This window comes from Odontesthes bonariensis, chromosome 19, assembly GCF_027942865.1.
Source record: "Odontesthes bonariensis isolate fOdoBon6 chromosome 19, fOdoBon6.hap1, whole genome shotgun sequence".
In the NCBI taxonomy this organism is placed as follows: domain Eukaryota; kingdom Metazoa; phylum Chordata; class Actinopteri; order Atheriniformes; family Atherinopsidae; genus Odontesthes; species Odontesthes bonariensis.
The window spans coordinates 23,017,882-23,034,702 of NC_134524.1; the positions used below are offsets into that span (position 1 = coordinate 23,017,882).

Genomic DNA, 16,821 nt, shown 5'->3' on the forward strand with positions numbered 1-16,821 from the left:
TAAATGCATGTCTGGTTTTGCTGAAATGTGATCGAGACAGATGGAGACATGTGGCACCATGACCATGTGAATGCATACAAATGTATCCGCAGTCGAGGGTTTTACGTTAATGTTAATGAGCTTTATTGGTCTTGAAACCTGAAACAACAACTTGTCGTATTTTTTTTTTTTTTTGGCCAAAGATTAAATAGTGTAACCTTGTGGGGGGGAAACTTCGCTGTGACATTCAGTCCACTTTCAGTGTGGTGCTTTAGTGCACTCTTAAGAAGATTTACTCTACTTATTCTTAAGAATTCTTTCGATTCAATGTTTGTCCCTTTTTGAAGCCATAACAATAAGAAATATATATATAAAAAAATAAAACCTATGTCTTTACATGGCCACAGAAATCAAGAAAGATTATGTAACTCTGTTTACACCTGAACTGACGAAGTAACTCACTATGATAGAAATCACTCAAAAAAAAAAAAAAAATTTATTGAAAGTTCAAAAGTCACCAATACTGTGTAGAGAACAGTAAAGCCCCTCCCACACGTTGCGTGAAAAACGACCCACAAGATCTTATGTATCTGCATTGTAGATAAGGCAACTGGACAACTGTGCAGTGTCTACTACTACTACTACTAGCATGAAGGAAATTACATCTGTCTTTAGATTTGTTACCAAATGGAATGGGACCCGAAGTTTTGTCTATACTTACTCACACAAGCCTCCGTGGTCTTTGCCTTTAAAAGCCTTCACCGTGCATTCTCTTGTCATCCACATGCTGTAAAGAAGTTTTGGTTTAAAGTCAGTATTTGGTTTCTCACCTGCTTCATCCATCCATCCATTATCTTCCGCTGGTCCGGGGATCGGGTCGCGGGGGCAGCAGCTTGAGCAAAGAGACCCAGACGTCCCTGTCCCCGGCCACTTCCTCCAGCTCTTCTGGGGGGACCCCGAGGCGTTCCCAGGCCAGCCGAGAGACATAGTCTCTCCAACGTGTCCTGGGTCTTCCCCGGGGCCTCCTCCCAGTGGGACGGGCCCGGAACACCTCACCGGGGAGGCGTCCAGGAGGCATTCTCACCAGATGCCCGAGCCACCTCATCTGACTCCTCTCGATGCGGAGGAGCAGCGGTTCTACTCCGAGCCCCTCCCGGATGACCGAGCTTCTCACCCTATCTCTAAGGGAGAGCCCAGACACCCTGCGGAGGAAACTCATTTCGGCCGCTTGTATTCGCGATCTCGTTCTTTCGGTCACTACCCACAGCTCGTGACCATAGGTGAGGGTAGGAACATAGATTGACCGGTAAATCGAGAGCTTCGCCTTCTGGCTCAGCTCCTTCTTCACCACGACGGGCCGGTGCAGAGCCCGCATCACTGCAGACGCCGCACCAATCCGTCTGTCAATCTCCTGTTCCATTCGTCCCTCACTCGTGAACAAGACCCCGAGATACTTGAACTCCTCCACTTGGGGAAGGATCTCATTCCCGACATTCTCATTCTCTTTCTCACCTGCTTTTTTGTTTAAATCCTCCTGTTACGCACGGCCATCTAAGCTGTGTGTCATTGAGAGTCCATGTGTGTGTTTGTGTGTGCATGTGTAGGAACGTGTTTGTTTCTGGTGCCAGATTGGATTACAGTGTACAATGCAGGGTTTCTGCAGTTCACTCACCTGCCAAAAATAAGTCCTTATCTTTGTACCTAAATTTACTGTTTAATTTTATTCCTCTTCTGGGGACCGAGCGGACACAGCGACAACATGCAAACAGACAGATATACCAACATTTTCTTTTAAAAAGCCTGATACAAGAGAAAATAAAAAGTTTTCGTGACGTCAAATGCAACAAAACAGACCCAAACCATGATACTACCACCACCAGGTCTCGTGGATAGGACAGGGGTCTGATACTGGAGTGTAGTCTTCCTTCCACCAAATGTAAAGCCTCTCAAAAAAACAGTTTAATTGTGTCTTATCTAACCACAAAACATTTTTCAACAGTATTCTGCTCTATCCATGTGATCTTTCGAAAACTGCAGATGGGCAGCAGTGATATTCTTCACGTGTCTTTCCAATGTTAGACATTGGTAAATTGATGCTGGCCAATGTAATAAAGAAGTATTTAGCTACAAAGAGAAGTTTATCCTGGATTCCTTCGTGATCCCACAGACTCCTACACGTCTTTTTTTCGGAGAGATTGTTGGTTGTTCGAACACTCCTGCGGAGGGTAACAGTGGTCTTGACTTTCCAGCATCTGTACATAAATGCTGTGGATTGGTTGAATTTCCACTCTAAAGAGCATTAATCAGTCAGAAATCTCCTTTGTTCGTACATGACACATGTCCCCAACCTTTGTTGGTAAAATGTGACTTTAAAAGATCCCTGTGAGTTAAGTGGCAAAGGGTGCTGACTCCAAATTGTTATCAAATTAACTTTTAAAACTAGTTTGAAACCTTCAACCCTCACAGATGTCTAGTATTAGATGATTAGATAATTGTGTGTAATATATGATCATTTTCCTTACAAGTTTATTACTAAGTATAGCAATTTGTGTCTCATGTGCCTCTCTTGATCAACTTTTGTGAAGATTTTGATATGATCTCATGACAGATCGCAAGTCCATATATAAAAAAAACAAACAAAAAAAACGTAGCAATTCACAACTGAATATAACAAAATATCAAAATTTTCCTTCTTCAGTTCTCTTCTGCAATATAGCACTTCTTCGCTTCTTCTTCGCTTGTGACACAATGCTTGTGTCCATAGTTTTGTGTCTTGACTGGTACGAAAATTTCGTATTAGGGTTAGTTGGTAGTGTTAAATCCACGATTCTTTCACTTTTGCACTTCATTTGGTTGCGATAAGGAATTATTATGCATCGTTAGGTTTACATGTTAACATGTACTTGGTTGCGGTTAGGAAAGTGTCAGGGACTACTCTTCTCATCATTTGATGTAACGCTGCACATTGCAAAGCAGCTGCCTCTCAAAAAAAAAAAACGTTGAGGGGTGAAGCAACTCCTTGCCCCCTTCACTCACCACTAATTTGCTATCATAAGCCCCTCCAGCTCTTCTCCGCGAAAGCTTAACCTACAAATACAGAAAGACCAGCCTCGACAGGAATTTCTGTGGCTTATAGCTACACTTTGCTTTATGTAATACAAACTCAGACGCATATAGATATTTTTTTACATGTCAATACATCTCACTCAGCATGGCTCCAAAACTGTCACCTGTGGGTTTACACAAGTCCTACAACGCCGCAAAGATAAGTCGAGGGAGATTAGAATCTCAAAGCTTGAGCAACTTTTTTCTTTCCAAGTTTCCTTTTCTTCCTTCCTCACATCCTGTCATTCCGTCGATTTTTGTTGTACATTATTGTGCTCGTTCCAATCTTATAATGTTTGCTCTGATGTTTTATGGCTAGTTAGAACTCCTAAGCCTTTGATTTTCACTCGGGTTGACAAAAGAGCGAACAGAGCTTCATTAGGTACGACTGCTGGGATTTGGGAATAAAAGTCGAGGCAACGTGCTGCAGCAGGTTTAAGTGTCTATGTGCTTGTACTGTTCATTCATCTAAAAAGCCATTTGAATGGGTGTGTGAATTCCTGCTTAAACTGTGCTGTCAGGTGCATGAACAAACATTCAAATAAGATGTTAGAGCCTCAATATACAATTTCAGTAGCAGTTTTAGCACCGTGTTGAGAGGGAAACTATTGACAAATTTGTACGCTTCACACTGCATCGCCACTCACTGTTTGTGAACATGTTCTGGGATGGTTTTAGGGATTTTTTTTTATCCATGTGCCAGTTCCTGTTTGTGATGTTTTTGGACCTCTTGCACCGCCGTTTTTTCACGCACCGGAGTTTGCAGGATGGTTCTTTGGGAACTGAGATAACGTTGGATGATATCGTCTTCAGTTACTGTGCATCCCTCTGCAGCTTCAACTAATGATTACTTTAATCGTTTAATTCATTTCAGCCCTCAAAATGCAGCAGTTTGAAAAAAACAACAAAAACCCCCCAAATCTGTTCACATTTCAGTGATACAAACAGAGAAATGCAGCTAGTGTAACCAGATTGCTGACATTTTTGTTTGAGAAATGACAGAAAAAAGGTCATTTAGCATGGTTTTAGTCAATAAATCTTCTTATTTACTATTTGGAGGGTTTTATTCACTATGGCCGACAATCTCAACAGCATGAACATCTGTCATCTGTTCTATTATTCTGACAAATGATGTCAGTGCAGTATTAAGATGCTGTTTTGGCTGACCCATCATGTGTGGGTGGCACTTCTCACACACTGTTGAGGAAACCTGTGAGAAAACAGCAAAGTGTTATTTTGGATTCACGTTGCTCTGTGTGACATGTATTAATCTCCAAACAGTCAAGAAACATTTTCTGCCAAGCCTCACTTCTGGGATCTGAAATGCTAAGCCAACTGGAAAGAAGTATTTAACTGATTTATTGCCTGTTTTGCAGGAGGTATTTATTTGGCACGGGTAGCGGTTCAACTCGCACCTTTTCCAACTTGGGAGAGTCTAAAAAAAAAAAAAAAAAAAAAAATCCCTTCACAGGGTATAATGGTGCACAATGCTGCTGTGACTTGACAGCGGTCCATCAGGACACAGCTGGCTGTGGCTTGTTTTCAAAACATACGCGGAAAATCTCAGAGATTTTGCAAGAGCCGCTGAGATGGCCTGACTATGTGAGCATTGTTGTCGCTGTGTAAGAGTACGGCGGCTTTCAATTTGCATGTGAGCTTAATCCAAAGCACCACAACTTTGGTATGTTTTCCATAATGCTGCCAAACACCAGGATTTGACTCGTATTTGACTCATGAATGACTGAACCGCTGAGGGGGAAAGTCGAGGGATCCCCAGCCTGTATAGGTTTCCTTTTTTGGAGACCATAAAGAACACAACCATCCACATTTTATCAAATGTTTCGATGATTGACACTGCCTTTGTATTTTGTTGTATATTCAGTAGGCTACTCACTCGAGAGAGGCAAGCTTCCTGTTAATATATTTTGTTCAGAACTATCCTCCAATTATTGGTCCCAGGTCTGTGCTGTTCTCGAGTTAGCCCGTCCGATCTGAGATTTATTCCTTTGATGGAGCTCCTTTTCTCTTAGATATTACCTTCTGTGAGGTTTAAAGGCTCGATCATTGCTTTGAGTCGTCATGGTTTCTCCACAGTGTGGCTAAAAAAGTGGCCTGCATTGAGCATTATTTTGTTCAAAGGCCAAGTTCGACTGAAAGTTGTGCATTTAGAGTATTTCTTAGAACAGAAAGATTGTTTTTCTTGGGAATGAATGTTCCTGTAAGAGTAACACTTCTCTGAAGCTGAATTCAAAACAAGGAGAAGGGTTTCTAGTGGGCTGTAGAAACCCCTCAATCTCTCTTCTGTAACGCAGGAGTCAATGGATGTGTTGGTGTTTGTATCTTTGTGTGGGATACTCAGGCAAGAGATAAATGTACTTAGGCTCGTAAAGCAATAGCTATGGATATGATGTATGATTTAATTTATCTTCACCCCAATAAATGATTGATAGATAACCTCACTCTTAACTTAATCTTCTCTCCCACACACAAATGCTCTATCTGACAGCCATCCTCTTTTCTCCTGGGTGGCCCCGGTGCACCTCTAGCGAGGAGCTTAGCTTTTAAGGCATCAAACACACAAGGATTCACAGACTATTACTCTGACACTGGTTGTAAATCACTCAAAGTACTGTATTAGCAAGTTCTTGCCATTTAACCTGCGTTTTTCAGGCACTCAAACTCGAAACAAAATGAGCGTCGCCAGATTCCAATAACATATCGGTTCATTTTAACTTAGCTTAGCTTTAACACTGGAATTATTTTTTAATTTTGTGTTTTAGATAGGGTCACGAAACCTCGGGATATTTTCCCCAGCCTGTGGATTTATATACAAATGTGAACAAGTGACCTATTTAAGAGTCTGCTTTGTTAATCTTCTGACTGAAGTGTTTCAGATTTATGAAACCGGCCTCACAAAGCTCTTTAGGGAGAGTCTGGATTAAAAATGCTAAGATTTAAGGCAACCTGACACCTGGTGGGTCAGAGGTACCAGGCTTTGTGAGAAAAGGGGGCCAATTAACCCTTTTTCTGCCTCAATCACTAAGATCTGTACAATTCCCTAGCTACCTTTACACCAGCTACATGAAGTTAAGCTAACCCAAACCTGAAACCTAACCTGTCCTGCTAATTGTAAAGCTGGCCTGGCTAGTGATCTGTCAAGCTAACGTCAACGTGAAAGCTATCGAACGCAAAGCTAACATTGTTTGGGGGAATTTGAGCTCACTCTGCCTGTTTCGCTGCAGTAGAGGTTTTGAAAACAAAACCGCAGAAATCTGAGGCGAAAGCTCAAGTTTAAAGAATAATTATAGCTCAAAATAAAATTTAGATATCGTATTTTGTCCTAGCTCTGTTTTGTTAGCAGCAGCAAACTCCCGTTTCTTGAAGAAAATTGCCCCGAGGTTTAAAAGTCGTGAAAAAAAACCCCCAAAAACTGCTGAATATGGAAGCATAGACAGTTTTTTTACGATGTCAAGTACACCCAGCCCAAATGCGAGCCAAATCATTAAATCAGTTCATTTAAGTTCAGGGCAATTATGAAGACTAACAATCACTTTGTGTTAGCTGGTTGTAGCTGGGGTATTTTTTTCGTTTTGAAGACTGCAGTTTTTGGTGCTATTGAATTTTACAGAAAAATATTTGTCGACCCCATTTATGTCATAAAAGGGAACACAGCTCTTGTGACGTGTAGACATTTTATTTCTTTACTAACGTGAGAATCTTTGCTGAAAGCCAATGTTTTTGGTGGTCCTCTTACCAGCTATTCCACAAATGTGAGCATTCTAATGGGGACTTTCCAATTTCAAGAGCATTGTTGTCTGTTTAAGGAGCTTAAAAGGGTGGGTACCCAGATAACGGACACATTTGGGTCTAATCAAGGTCACTTTTTGCTACTTATGGCTCAGTAATGGCCCACAATTGGACCAAGCATTTGGGGGGAAAAATGGCGCCAGAGCTGAGCTGACAGTTTCCTTGAATTATCGTTTGATTCTGGCTCCAAAAGCGAGAGAATTCTCATGTTTTTACGGCAGTAAAGAAACATATTCACAGAAACGTACAGAGAACAGTTTTCTCTGTGGCTACCTGATCCCTTAAAGTGATACTCCGGAGTAAATTCAACCTGGGGTCATATGAACGGTGATATCCAGCCAAGTAGCCCACCCACAGTTTTTTCGATATTGGCTGAACATCAGCTGAGTTACTGAGTTATCCCGAATAGCTTCGTACAAGGGTTAATGGATCCAGGTCCGTATCTCCAAAATTACCACACTAAAATCACATGCCATGACACCAAACTTCTACAGTAGTACAAATACGGTCTGTACTCACAAAGCGATGCATTTGGAAGTTTGAAAATAGTCCAGGAGTTTATTATTATCAACACAAGCCTGATAGCTTCTCTGCAGCTAAAGCTACGTCGACGTCACTCCAAGGCGCCGGGAGCTTCAAAGTAAGATGAGGGTTGATCTACTACTGTAGACAACAAAGTATATGCTATATTCTACATGTTTTTTTATGAATTTTTGTGTTGTAGAGTTGTGAAATTATTTTATCAATGGAGAAATTGAGCAGCCTTGCTTTGTTGTCTACAGTAGTAGATCAACCCTCATCTTACTTTGAAGCTCCCGGCGCCTTGGAGTGACGTCGACGTAGCTTTAGCTGCAGAGAAGCTATCAGGCTTGTGTTGATAATAATAAACTCCTGGACTATTTTCAAACTTCCAAATGCATCGCTTTGTGAGTACAGACCATATTAGTACTACTGTAGAAGTTTGGTGTCATGGCATGTGATTTTAGTGTGGTAATTTTGGAGATACGGACCTGGATCCATTAACCCTTGTACGAAGCTATTCGGGATAACTCAGTAACTCAGCTGATGTTCAGCCAATATCGAAAAAACTGCGGGTGGGCTACTTGGCTGGATATCACCGTTCAAATGACCCCAGGTTGAATTTACTCCGGAGTATCACTTTAACAGCTATTTGGATGGTGATTATTTTTATTTTTTTCACTATTTAACCAGTCCCGATTCAGTCATTTTCTCCTCCTCTTCACTTTTTATCTTTTAACTCTTTCTCTTCCTCTCTTACATGATTTTAGCCTCTGGCTGTTTTAAGTCAAACATTTTAGACTGCTGCCTAAATTGAGACTTCTGAAATGTTCTTTCTTTGTTTCGTTCCTTCGAAAAAAATATTTAGAAATGGTGTTGTCATTGTTTATAACTGAACTTCTTCCTCTTTTTTCACCCTCTTATCTTACAGCAATTATCAGTTGTACTTTTCTAATGTGCCGTGAAGAAGCACGGAGGCCCGTGTCACGCTTTTTAGCCCCCGTTCCAACACAACCCATCAGTTTTACACTTCTACCGATTAGAATTTCACCATCTCTGTCAACCCTAGCAGGATCTGATTCAGTATAAATATACCTGTGTTTTGTTTACAATTTTCCCTCTAAGAGAAACAAAAGAGAAAGTTAAGCGTAGTTGTGTGCTCACTGTCGAGCAATCGTCGGCTCGCTGACCTACAGTCACCAGGTTTGAATTGTTCCCCAGGGGCCCCTTAAGCCCCTCACATGAAGCAAAGTGGTGCCTGGAGACTGGTCTGTTTTAAAACCTCAAAGTGTACCACCGTCACAGTGTGTGTGTGTGTGTGTGTGTGTGTGTGTGTGTGTGTGTGTGTGTGTGTGTGTGTGTGTGTGTGTGTGTGTGTGTGTAAATGTGCGTGAAAGACAAAGTGCTGGATGTGTGTGTGTGGCCCGGTACCATGAAAAAAAAAAAATCAGGAACAGGTTACAATCTATCTCACTTGGTTTGTGACGACATGCTGCCGTTTCTTTAGCTGGGAACTAATCTGTCTTTTTCTGTGTGTGTGTGTGTGTGTGTGTGTGTGTGTGTGTGTGTGTGTGAGAGAGAGAGAGAGAGACCCCCTGCAGAGTGGACTGTGGTGAAGAAGATGAGCAGTGCATTGTGATGTGGTGTTTTTACCGTAGCTAAGCAGAGAATAGCATTAGCATTCAAAAGGTCCGAAGTTGGAGGGGGTTTAACAGGGATTCCAGTTCTCTGCTGCTCTTAAACAGCATGTGTGATGTCCAATATAGATTTTCCCCACCTCTATAAGTAGCAATCGACGTATCAAATCAAAAGATACTCTTCATACAAAATGTTTGACTAAAAATTTTATATTTTTTCCACTTATCTGTTGCAGCCTGTTAATGTTAAAAATGGTACGTTAGATTGTGTTACGGATTCTACTTTATTCATCAAACATGTTCTACATCGGCCACAGAAATATACCATACAGCGCTTCTATATGGAGTACATAAAAAGGGGCTTTAGATATCACCATGGCGACAAATGACTCTGCAGGCTCAGTTTGAGATTTAGATGATGAATTAAGGCAGATGATGCTTAAATGAAACCCAGCATCAACCAGAGCGCCGAAAACGTTAGGATGGATGTTTTCTATGTATATATGCGCCGAAGCCACTTAGACTCATTTTGAAAATGAAAAATTAGGTTAGGGTTCGGGAATAAACGTTCCTCCCAAGCCGTCACATCGGACTCTTTCGTCTGAGGAGTGTACATGATCCATAAGTGTGGTTTCCAGAAACGTAACATGGCTACTTGATTGTTGGGAATGGGGGGCTGAAGGAAGAATACCACAGGGGTTCGTGTGTGTGTGACCTAGTGTGTAGGGAGAAATGTCCGAGGCACAGCTGACCCCCCCCTCAGGTCAAAGGTCACTTGCAGCTCTGCGAGTACGGCGATCCGGCTTTGTCTGCCCTCCTCTTTCACATTCATAAAATTTCCCCGAAACGTGCGGAAGAGTCATTCCTCTCTTTACATTGACTGAATTATGTCCGTCTGTGAGCAGAGAGCGGCGATAGAAGGAGAGTGGTCGCGAGGAATGTGCCGAAAGGGGAAACAATAAAGAGAGAAGTGCCGCGGGAGGCAGCAGGTGATGATAGAGTGAAGAAGAGAAACAGGAAGTGGACCGAAATGAAGGGAGAGTCGGCGAGATGGTTATTGTGGGTGCAGAGACAAGGGGGGATAAAAAAAGATGGTTGTATATCTGTCAGTGTTGACTGAAGGGCTGTTCAGTGTTTTTTGTCCTGCAAAGGTCATGGACTGTCTCTCTCTCTCACATACACACACACACACACACACACACACACACACACGAAAAGAGTTGCCCGTAGGGTGCTGAGCAACTTTTTTTTATGTGTTTCCAAAAGGGCTGCTGCAAATCAGAGGTTCCTAACTTTATAAGCCTGTGTGTGTCGGCACTTATCTCGAGCGTTTGCATGTTTCGGCCTGTGCGTCTGTTCATGGGCGAGCGGGTCAATAGCCTCGCATCAACTCAATTTATTGACTCTTTTGCATCTCTATGAAAAGCCGTAAATTACCGGGGCGATGCTGATAAGTTCCCCTTCCCTCTCCCCTCTCTTTCAGTCCCCCACCCCTGTCCGTCTGCCTTTTCTTTCTCCCCCCCTCCTCTGTCTCCCTCCCTCTCTCTTTCTTCCTCTGTTTGTGGCCGGGCTCATTCGAAGGGCACTGGGGCAGAGGGCTTTGACAGGAGGGTGAAAGGGGCGAAATTAAAGTGACGAACAAGCGACGGGAGGAGGGAGAGAAACAGGGCTGTGGAGGAATTTCACATCATAAAGCAAAGGTGATTAAAGAGAGCGTTTGCGGTAAAATTATTCGTTTTTGTATATGATTTCTTTTTGTTAATATTTGTGCTCGCCTGCTGTAACAACAAAGTAGTAATTACCAGACCAAAAAATGCCAAATATTCATGATTTCAGATGCTAAAATGTGAGGATTTCCCTTCTTTTCCCACACGCCAGTTGGTCATTTTGACTGTTGGTTTAATATGGTGTGATAAATTCGTTCGTAATGAGATCGTTGCAGCTGCAACCTAACGCACCGTACAATCCGAAGAAGATGTCCAACAATTTCGAACTCATTTTTCCCCAGTTTTTCACCGTATTCTTTACATCTTCCTCTTTTTTTTTTTTTTTTTCAAACTTATTTTAAAAAAAAAAAGGTTTCATTTGAGATTAATAAAGTATTTCGTGCCGGTTCTCTTCAGCTCTCAGCTGTCTGCCTGAGTATCTCAGGCCTTGGGGTCGTGCAGATTTACAGCTTCGTTAAACACCTTTCATCCAAAAAATGATCTGATCACAGTTCCGTGTGTGTGCGTGTGCGCACAGACCCACACATCACCTATCACCTGTTACAGGTAGTTAAGATCGTTTCAACAGACGTCTCCCCTTTGGACAGAGAGCGTAATTATAGAGGTATTTTGGAAGAGAGAGAGAGACTGGTGTGTGTCAGAAAGTGGAACACCAACTTGTTCATTTGACATGCCTTAATGTACTCAGCTGTACACAACCCAAGGTTGGCCTGAGGTTAGAAACGCTACAGGTACATTCAGAACTTTCTCAATCCTCTATAAACTTAAAGGTGACGTTTTTTTATTTGTTTTTTTTTTGTTTTTTTGTGAATGCTGAGTTCTTTTATAGTTATTTTGGCTGCATTCCAAGACCATAACATAAAGCTCCACAGAACTTAGAAAATAAACAAAGAAATTTGTCTGGACTCGTTTTTCAGCACAGAACCTGACGAGGCTCGCACCGGTTTTCACGAAAGTTTCGGATCTGCAAAGGCACGCAAAGCGCAGCCAGGTCGACCGTCAAGTTCACATTTCAAGCTGTGGGCCGGAGGTTTTGCAATAGTTGAATTAAATGGATCTCAGCGATAACGAAGAGGAAAATAAGAACGTATCAACATGACTCCGACAGAGGACAGCTGCGGTGTAACAAAAGACCGGAGAGCAGCTCGTCCGCTGTGACTGTTGTCAGAGCTCACCTGTCAGAGGTGGAGAAACACACAGTTTCATGCGATGTTAGAACTTGGCTGATCCCGATCTTTGATTTGTGTCAGGAACACAAATCAAAGATTCAGGATAATTCACGAGGTTCAGAAACCTGTTGGTATTTAAACTCAGAGGACAAACTGCAAACAGCTGTCAGCAGCAAGCACAACTACAATCACTTTGTTACATTTATCATCTCATCAGTCTGACCAGTTTCAGACTCTTACAGTTGGCTTGATTTTATCCTACTTTTCTTTTTGCTTTCGACACAACCCGTAGGTTCAGTTCTTTCTACGATGTTTACGTGGCAGCGTTTTCACTGATATGTTGGAGAAGATTTCTCTTATTTTTAGCACGCCATTAGATTGGAGAAGTCGGTCGTCAGGAAGGTTGATGAACATCTCCCTTGTCTGTTCGCTGTGGAATGCTCCGTCGGACTCCATCGCTGTTGTTTTTTACCCGAGTTAACATGCCAGCGAGTAAGTGGTTTAAGAGAAATCCGACGACGCATCGAAGATGAACTCTATAGGTTAAAGGGATAGTTCGCCTCTTTTGACATGAAGCTGTATGACATCCCATATTAGCAATATCATTTATGAACATTGACTTACCCCCCGCTGCGTCCTGTGAGCCGAGTTCCAGCTGAGTTTTGGCGTCCACGAAGGTAGTCCGGCTAGTTGGCTGGGGCTTGAAAAATAAAGCATCTTGCTTTTCAAAACAATGCAATTGGCGGTTGCAGCTTATACGCCTTTGGTGTAGGAGCCGTAAGACAGCCTTAAAAGGCAGGCTTTTTGTTTCGTAGTACTTTGTGCAGAAAATTTCAGCACTTTTTCCAAAGTAACGGCTGGGGAGGGGGGGTTGTCTAGAGCTTAGTGCTTTTTTCCATCTCTGTTTGGTTGTTGAGTTATTATCCCAAAATGTCGCAACATCCTCCGGCCTGCCTTTTTATTCCTTCAAGCTTTACATGGACAGAGCTATTCTTTATGTCAGTGACGTGGTTCCAAGATGGTGACCGTAAATCTCGGCTTGTTGCCTTTCTTATTTTGCGATGACACATTTGTGATGGCTGACAGACATCTCAGCTTCAGCAAAGCACGGCGGAAGAAAATGTCAATAAAACCTCAGACCGCATTGATCGCCATACGCTACACTGTGTTTTCTTACAGAGGCTTTTGTTACAGGACTCTTATGAGAACTGTGTGCACGCTCGGAAAACCTGGCCATATTTAGACAATAAACCGACAAGAACGAGCTCCTACTTTTCCAGTGAAACACTCACTCTAATTCACCTCTATGCGCACCGTACCTGTGCACACGTGTGACATTATTGAACTGCAACGGTCCAGAACTGTGAATGGAGGCGCTGGAGGCGACGCAAAACCAGACAGCTGCAGGCATGTCCGTGCTAGACTACTTTAGACATGCTTTTGAGATAAAACCACAGAGGTCACGAGGCTGAAGAGGATTTTTGCGAATGTCACCTTGTTTTTCTTTGACCCCACCCTGGACCTACAGATGGTCACGTTTGATGACTCCAAGTGGAATGTCAAAAAAACCCTGCAAAAGTTCACAGAAGTCGCTTTAGTCCGTCTCTAGACATTCTGAGATTTAGATCGCCCCCCCGATAACACTCGCAGAGAAGGTATTTGCAGATGCTGTTCGGCGCGGTTGCACGTAAGCCGCTGCGGAACGACGCTGATGTGAGCAATAAGCTCCAGGAAAACATACAGAAAAACACACATGAAAGGCTGGAACAGACAGGAAATTTTACAGGTGAATGCGCCCGAATTCTCACTTTGAAAGGCAAGAACATGAAACGCAGGCATGCGCCACAAACAGGAAATTTACTGTGTATGTCTCGGAATTCCCACTTTTATAGGTGGAAGGCTGAAACAAACACACAGCACACTGGAGAAATGTCCAGGTGAGCGTCCGGGCCGGATATGACTCTTCAGCTCTCCGCTCTGGATTCAGTTATTTGCAGTTGTCCAAACCACCACCCCCTCCCCCACTAATAAATATCCTTTCATCTCTGTTTTCACTCACTTTGTGTCTTTGAGGCACACTAAGAATCCATCTCAGTGGAGATAAAGAAGAAAAAAAAGACGGATAATAACAATGATAGCTGTGGGGAGATTCTTCATGCTGACGACGTGTTTAAAGGGATAGTTCGCCTCTTTTGACATGAAGCTGTATGACATCCCATATTAGCAATATCATTTATGAACATTGACTTACCCCCCGCTGCGTATTGTGAGCCGAGTTCCAGCTGAGTTTTGGCGTCCACGAAGGTAGTCCGGCTAGTTGGCTGAGGCCACAATAATAAAGCGTTTTGCTTCTCAAAACAATATGCGTTCAGAAGAGTAATACATTTGCATCACAAAATCGTTCATCCAGAAAAAGTCAGACCTCACAAACGCTTGGCGCTATTTCTCTCTCCCTTCGTATCACTACGGGCTGTGTAGACCGTGCAGACCGAAGTGCAGACCGAGCACTCCCCTGCTTCCGAGCAATAAACACCGTAACAGGTGCGGCTATCGTCAGGTGGCAGCACGCAGTGATATGAAGGTAGAGAAAATAGTGCCAAGCGATTTTGAGGTCTGACTTTTTCTGGATGAACGATTTTGTGATGCAAGTGTATTACTCTTTTGAACGCATATTGTTTTGGGAAGCAAAACGCTTTATTTTTGTGGCCCCAGCCAACTAGCCGGACTACCTTCATCAACGCCAAAACGAGGCCGGAACTCGACTCACACGACGCAGCAGGGGGTAAGTCAAATTTAATGAATGATATTGCTATGGGATGTCATACAGCTTCATGTCGAAATAGGCGAACTATCCCTTTAAAACAAGAGAGAGAGACGAGGGAGACTTGAGAAGTGGTCGCTGGTGAAAGGTTGAGGTTTTGAAAAGACGTCCATCGTCTATCATCGTGACATGGAAGGCAGGGCCATGTTCAAAACATCTTACTGCTATTCAGTGCCAAGAAAGAATATAACACCAAGAAACCCAGCTACAGCTGCGGTTGACTGAATAGATCCCTCCTCACGCTGTTTACATCAATGTTTAGCGGTTTATAGTCTTCTATGCTTATTGTGCTGCCGGTGCTGATCATGTCGTAGCCACTCGGAGAGAACACGCTTCAGTAAGGGGGGGGGGGGGAGGGGGGCAGCACCGCTCCGTTTGAGTCGCCCTCGCGTGTAACTACCGCTCTGCTCGCGTCTGTCCTCTCAGACTTTTGTGGTGCTTTTTTTTTTTTTTTAATATACTTTGCAAAGAAAAAAATCAACAAAAAAATCCCCCCAATTTTTTATTTATTTTTTGTTAACTGATCCATAACCTTCGGAAGGTCTTTTGAGCTTGTTGTTCGAATGATCGGTTGAAGTGCAGCTGTGACCCATGACGATGACGGTAGAAATAAGACAAATCTTGATGTTTAGTTTCCTAATATCTCCTTGCCGTTCCTGTTTGCTGCATGGGGAGCAGCTCACATAAGGCCTCTGTTATCCTGCAGCCTCTCAGGAATTCTCGGATCTCCCGAGTCGCCTTTTTTTTTTTTTTTTTTTAAGAAGTAAAATGAGCCGTTTCAGACAACAGCCCTCCTTCACTGTCCCTTTGAATTCTTCAAATTCCCCGATTGGGGAAACGTCGAGTCCCTGTATATGATGTCTCTCCAGACCATTAGGCCCAGCGATCCTGACCCCCTGCAGCCGACGACACGACATTCCTGACCTCCCCGATCCACTCCACTGGAAGCCCACTTTCATTCCTCCTGTCCTGTCCTCCCTTCGTCCCGAGGTCCCTCCTCGGTTCCAGGGTCAGGACGTCGGGAGGAAAGGGTGAAACGGGAGAGGACAAACCTGAAGAATGTATCCATTCGTTTGTCGCCTCAAAGCGCTTTTTGGTATTTTTGTTTTGATTGTAGAATCTGTTCTTTTAAATGTATGCTCGCATAGAGACGGGAACTTCGAAAGCCTCGGTTTTAAAACCCAAATTGAATCTAAAGTAGTCATTCACATCAGTTCTGTGTACTTCAGAACCATTTTGAAAATGTAAAAAGTAGGGCTGGGCGAGTTAACTTGTTATTATCTCATTAACTTGTTAATTATTTAATGCCGATAAATATTTTAATCACGCATTAACGCATGTTTTATTATTGTAAAAGTCTGTTGCTTTCTTCTGCAGAACCACTAAACGTGGAGAAGTGTACGGAACTTTTACTCTGCCATTTTCATTTTAAAGTTGGATATCACCGCTACAGGTGCTCCTCGGTCTCTGTGTGAAGCTCACGGAGCTAACCGGCACTACTTCCTGTTTTACTTGTTTCAACATAAAAGCACGTATTTCCAAATAAATTTTAAAAAAACTCCTGCATTTACACCCAAGTTGAATTGTCTTCTCAGCGTAGTAGTTCCAGTCTAAAATATCACTTAAAGGCAAAACACACAACTGATAGCAGCAAGTCATTCAAGGAAACAGACAGTGGAGCGAGGCTTCTACATAAAAACTACAGAAAGATGCTGATGCTAAAAGTGTGTTTGCACAACAAATGTTATGGCACTTTCATTCATATGGCAGCACATTTAAAATAAAACTAAATGCTAAAAGCTATACACTACTTCTGAATTCATTTTTGGATTTTGCGTACAAATGCCTTTTCCCTGATTAATTGTGATTAATCAGGGAAATCATGTGATTAATTAGATTAAAAAAAAATGTAATCGTTGCCCAGCCCTAGTAAAAAGAACAGGTGTAGAACTAACTTCTGTTGCATGTTCTTTGTCAACCTGCCGACCTGGATGGGTTAAAAGCGGAGGACGAATTTCGTGTGTTTCCCCGTGCGCGACAATAAAACAAATAAAACT

The 16,821-nt window shown here is 42.7% G+C and overlaps 1 protein-coding gene across 3 annotated transcripts in view; it reads left to right on the forward strand.

Annotated features, from left to right (window-relative positions):
- Positions 1-16,821, forward strand: part of col4a6 (collagen, type IV, alpha 6) — a 152,040-nt gene that overhangs the window by 37,844 nt on the left and 97,375 nt on the right. The gene's annotated exons all lie outside the window — the stretch shown is intronic.